Genomic DNA, 5971 nt, shown 5'->3' on the forward strand with positions numbered 1-5971 from the left:
TACTATTTATTGAATTATATAAATGTCGTCTTATCTTTCAGAAATTTACTTGTCTCTAAAAGAAGAAGCTTACAGTGCCTAACAAAAATGACGCCATACAAAACAAATAAACAATGATAGGCCTGTATAAGTTTTACCATTTTGGTCAATTACATAGTAAACTGGCCTATCATTGGCCATTTGTTTTGTATGACGTTATTTTTTATTAGACACTACATGCTTTTCTTTAAAAGTAGAACAACATCAAATAGTAAACACAGTTTTCTGGGCTATAATTTTCCTTTCCTTTTTTGGTCTAAAAGTATATTTTTTAGTATGAGTAATTCTATCATGTATTCTTTAAACAGGTATATTTATAAGAAAGAAATCATCATAAGATGATTCTATAAATATTGAGAAATGTTTACGAAAATTATAAGAATAAAAAAAGCGAAGCACAACAATTTAACAATATGTGTAAGCATGTAGACCTGAATCTCTGAAGTTAGGATTCAGATGCATACGGGCCTACAGACGGATGCTTTATGTAGAAAAGCCATTCTCTCTTTGAAAAAGGAAGTGAGAGAAAGGTGGAATGGGAGAATATGATAATGTTTGAGTGGGTGGAGAGGGGGGGGGGGTGGGTGTTGTGAGGAGGTAGATTATAATAAGGCATATAATCATCATTAGTCATCAATCATTAATCAGTCGCCAGTATAGCTTTCCCTCTGTCATGAATATAGGAATAGGTATTCTAATGATTATCTATTGAATGGTCTCTAGAATAGCTTTTCCTCTATCATGGATATAGGAATAGGTATTCTAATAATTATTTACTAAATAGTCTCTAGTATAGCTTTCCCTCTATCATGAATACAGGAATAGGTATTCTAATGATTATCTATTAAATAGTCTCTAGTATAGGTTTCCCTCTATCATGAATACAGGGATAAGTATTTTAATAATAATCTATTGAATAGTCTTCAGTATAGCTTTTCCTCTATCATGGATATAGGAATAGGTATTCTAATAATTATTTACTAAATAGTCTCTAGTATAGCTTTCCCTCTATCATGAATACAGGGATAGGTATTTTAATAATAATCTATTGAATAGTCTTCAGTATAGCTTTTCCTCTATCATGGATATAGGAATAGGTTTTCTAATGATTATTTATTAAATAGTCTCTAGAATAGCTTTTCCTCTCTCATGGATATAGGAATAGGTATTCTAATAATAATCTATTTGAATAGTCTCTAGAATAGCTTTTCATCTATCATAGATATAGCAATAGTTTTTCTAATAATTATTTATTAAATAGTCTCTAGTATAGCTTTCCCTCTATCATGGATATAGGAATAGGTATTCTAATAATTATATATTAAATAGTCTCTAGTATAGCTTTTCATCTATCATAGATATAGCAATAGTTTTTCTAATAATTATTTATTAAATAGTCTCTAGTATAGCTTTCCCTCTATCATGGATATAGGAATAGGTATTCTAATAATTATATATTAAATAGTCTCTAGTATAGCTTTTCATCTATCATAGATATAGCAATAGTTTTTCTAATAATTATTTATTAAATAGTCTCCAGTATAGCTTTTCATCTATCATGAATATAGGAATAGGTATTCTAATAATTATTTATTAAATAGTCTCTAGTATAGCTTTTCCTCTATCATGGATATAGAAATAGGTATTCTAATAATAGTTTATTAAATAGTCTCCAGTATAGTTTCCTCCAACGCCAGGAATAAAGGGAATAACATTTTGTGCTAAGTAGTATTACATTAGATTACCCCCCTGAAAACTTTGAAAACCCTCATAAAACAAGCTTGGGCGTCCTTGATATCAGGCATTACGTTCTTTTCTCCAGTATAGTTTTCCCCAAAGCCAGGGATATAGGGAATAACATTTTGTATTAAGTAGTATCTAATATTTCCCCTCTGATAATTATAAAAAATACATTAGATTACCCATCTAAAAACTTTGTAAACCCTCATGAACCCCCCTTAAAGAAGCTTGGACGTCCTCAACATCAGTCATTACTTTTTTTCTCTGAAATATTTATCTCCCTATCCCTGAATGATTATGATAATTCTTACCAGGGGAAAAGGATATGGGGAAGTTTGACAAGGAACAAAAATTGTCTTATCACAGATTAAGGAGGTGATGATTGAGAGGGAGAGAAAGGTAGATAGATAGATAGTGCTAAAGGGAAAGATAGATAAAAATATAGAAGGAGAGAGACAGAAAATTATTGTTTTATGTTGCATAATGAGCAAAAAAAGATTGCAAAAATGTTTAACCTGTAATGTTATTATTTTGTACACAATATTCATACATAGTAAATCAATAAAAATAAACCAATAATTGATGATTACATTATTTTCTTCCAGAAACACATTTACTGTTAAATTTTTCCTTATTTGTATCACAAAAATATGAATTCTTTGAAATAAAATTGACATGCATATATTAGAAGTGTTTTAATTATCTAAAGCTACAATTAAAAGATTTTTATTGCACACACAAACTAACATACACAGAGTCACACCCACCCACACACACACACATCCACACACAAACATACATCATACACACCTTCACTAGATTAGGAGGAAGTTATATCTTATTTTAGAAAAAGTGGAAGCTGACAATTAAATAAGATGATTTCTAAAGCCATGTGACTTGTAAAGAACAACGCACTTGAAAGCAATTATTTGTTGTGATTTTACTGAGTTACAAGTTTGAAGACACCGTTTTCTTACAAATATGCTTACAATTCCTAAAAACTTTACAAAAACTTTGAATATGAAATGAATTAAGCAATTATCCCTATATAAAAGTAACAGGATGTCTATGAGTCTGTCCGTACCGAAAGATCTCGCCAACCGCTGAACCGATTTAGTTCTCCTTTACAATATAACTTGTCGTAGTTTATATTTATAGATAATAGATAATTAAGGGGAGGGTACCACCAACCCCCCAAAAAAATCGCAACGACTTCCAAATTTTTTTGTTATCTTATTTTTTTAAAAACTAAATTGAAAATGATTGGGGGGGTGGGGGTCAACTTCACTAACACCCCCCCCCCCTCAAGCGTCCCTATGAGATGCCTCTAGGGACATAGCTGATTGTGACTACATAAATTGCTAAAATCCTCAAAATGATAAGTTAATAGTGGTTAAATAATGTACAAAACCTCCAAAAAAAAACCAAGCACAATCATACCTGTAAACGCTATAGAAATTACAAGGTAGCAAATTTTTAGCAGTTACAGTGTGTTTTTTTTTGAGAACTTTTTTGAAAGCAATTTTACCCCACTTATAGTTATCAGAATTTAATGATTAATGGCTTATTTTCTTTGTTTTTTAAGGGAAATTAAAACAACAAAAAAATTACAGTTTTTGTTGAAAAAGTATAGTAAAGTTGAAAATTAAAAACTTAGGTGTCAACATCTAAAAATGGTTTTAGCGCATTTTTCTTATGCTCAAATAATCAACCTTTTGCAAGAATGGCTGCTAAACACTTCAAAGTTGAGATATAGAGCTAAAAATGTATACAGATACTATTAGGGACATGAACTAGAACATATCAAAGTTTGAAGGTCATATCTCAACCAGGGAGGGAGTACTGGCCCCCCAAAGTCGACTACAGAAAATCCATTTTTTTAAGAAAAATGCGCTAAAACCATTTTTATATGTTGACACCTAAGTTTTTAATTTTCAACTTTACTGTACTTTTTCAAAAAAACTGTAATTTTTTTTGTTGTTTCATAATTTCCCTTAAAAAACGAAGAAAATAAGCCATTAATCATTAAATTCTGATAACTATAAGTGGGGTAAAATTGCTTTCAAAAAAGTTCTCATAAAAAAAACACACTGTATATTACATAAATAACCGAACAGATTACTTTGAAATCCGCCAAAAATAAAAATTATTTAAGGTCAATTCTACAAATGCTATTTATATGTGTTTTTTTTCCTTCTAGCAAATAAAAGAAGAAATGTGGTCGAGATTATTTATTCTTTCATTGTATTATCCCTATATCGCTAATATTTCCTATGAATTACTAAATTTTAAAAATTAAAAATTGAATAAAAAAGAAATTTGAAAAGGAGGAATCAAGTGGCTCAGGTTAAATAAGTTGGAAAATGTTGATAATTAATTGCAAAAACAAGTCAAACCATTTTGCAAACCTTACTTTAACCCTTCTTTTCTAGATGATCAATAATGAGCATTTATGGTTTGTTTTATTTCCAAAACAAACAGAATTATTTACATAGTTTCAATTCGATCCAAAGGGGGACATGATATTTGGAAACAAAGTAAGGTGCACAAATCAACAGTACAAGGTATTGTTCATGTTTTGTTTTTATCCTATTCTTATCCCCACAGTGTTGATTTTAAAAAAAGAACTAGAACTGAAGAAAGTATTTCTTTCTTATTTAATAATTTATTCCTTTAAGAACAAACTATACATAATTAAATCACATAGTCTTGAAGTATTAATATATTCAGTTTAAAAAAATAGCACATAAATTGTTAATAACAAGATATATTATAATATACTGTAAAAAATAACTAATTATAAAAGTATTTATTTTCAACTTGTATTGAAAAAGAATAGCGTCTACGGCTCTAGAAGCCTCTATGGGGACTTTAGGTGGGAGGACTTTTCAATTTGAGTTTCACGAGGGAAATTAAAAATTGTATCTTTTATTTGGAGTGTGTTGATATACTCTGCCCTAAAATATTTAACAACCTCCGCTGGATCTGTATTACTGTAAGAAGTCTCACTGTAAAGGAAAACCATATCGGTTCAGCGGTTAGCGAGATCCTTCGCTACAGACAAAAAAATATTGATGCTGTACGTATTGGTGCAAAAAATGGGGACCAATTTCAAATTGTTTTGGCGTGTGACGTCATACCCCCATCTCTTTTCTAGGCGGTTTCTTTCCTCCTTCCCTTTTCTTTCCCCTCACTTGTGACGTAAATAAACAGCCCCGTCAAATCAATTTAAAAATTGTCCAATACGTACAGCATCCTATTGCAAGACAGAAAATCTATGGGAAATGGGGGAAAAACTCCACTGTGCCCCTTGTTTTAATCTTGCTATTTAAATTGCACTCCCCTCTTTAATGCAAATTTACAAATCCTTTCATTAGCTTGTTCAAACTTTTTGGCCAAAATGCATAACTTACAAATCAGGGACTAGGGACGGTACCTATTAAATAAACAATTCTATAAATCTATTCTTAAATAAAGATCATATGGAAAGGACCTAATAATTTGAAAGCTAGCTTTTTTAGTTCTCCTTTATTGTTGAAAGGTTGAAGTTATTTATTGCTTTGTACACATAATGCAGAAAATTAATATTTTGTATAAAAATGATTTTTTTTTGTGGGAAAACATAACTTCTTTTATTGCGACAAAAACTGCCATCTAATTTCTTATTTCATAAAATAAATATTAATATTTATATTGTGCGTACCTGTCCCTGAATTAAATGTTAATAATCCTATGAGAAGAATATCCTTAATATAAACCTATTTAGAGTTATTTTACAATATAATTTTCATATTTCTAACATTTCTAAAAACGGGAATTATAAATTGGTGGGATGTATTAATACAATGTAATGATAATAATGATATATACGTAAGTCAATATGCCTGCCTATATATTATAATAAAAGTGTTCAATTTGCCGCCAACTTTGGCGGCAATTTTCTACCCCTTCCCCAATTAGCTGGACGGCGCCCCTTCCCTTTTTTGGTTTGTGATTGCGTCAATATTTGTACTGAGAGGAGAAACAATAGGAGGATGGAAGAGAGAATTAACACGCACACACACATAAGGAGAGAGAAACATAGATCCTCATATAAGAGAAAGAGAGAAAGAGAAAGAGCTAGAGAGAAACTTAGAAAGATACTCTCTCTCTCTCTCTCTCTCTCTCTCTCTCTTTTCTGGCCGCCCACCTT

Source organism: Acartia tonsa, chromosome 1 (genome assembly GCF_053477335.1).
Source record: "Acartia tonsa isolate MP-2025a chromosome 1, ASM5347733v1, whole genome shotgun sequence".
Lineage (NCBI taxonomy): Eukaryota > Metazoa > Arthropoda > Copepoda > Calanoida > Acartiidae > Acartia > Acartia tonsa.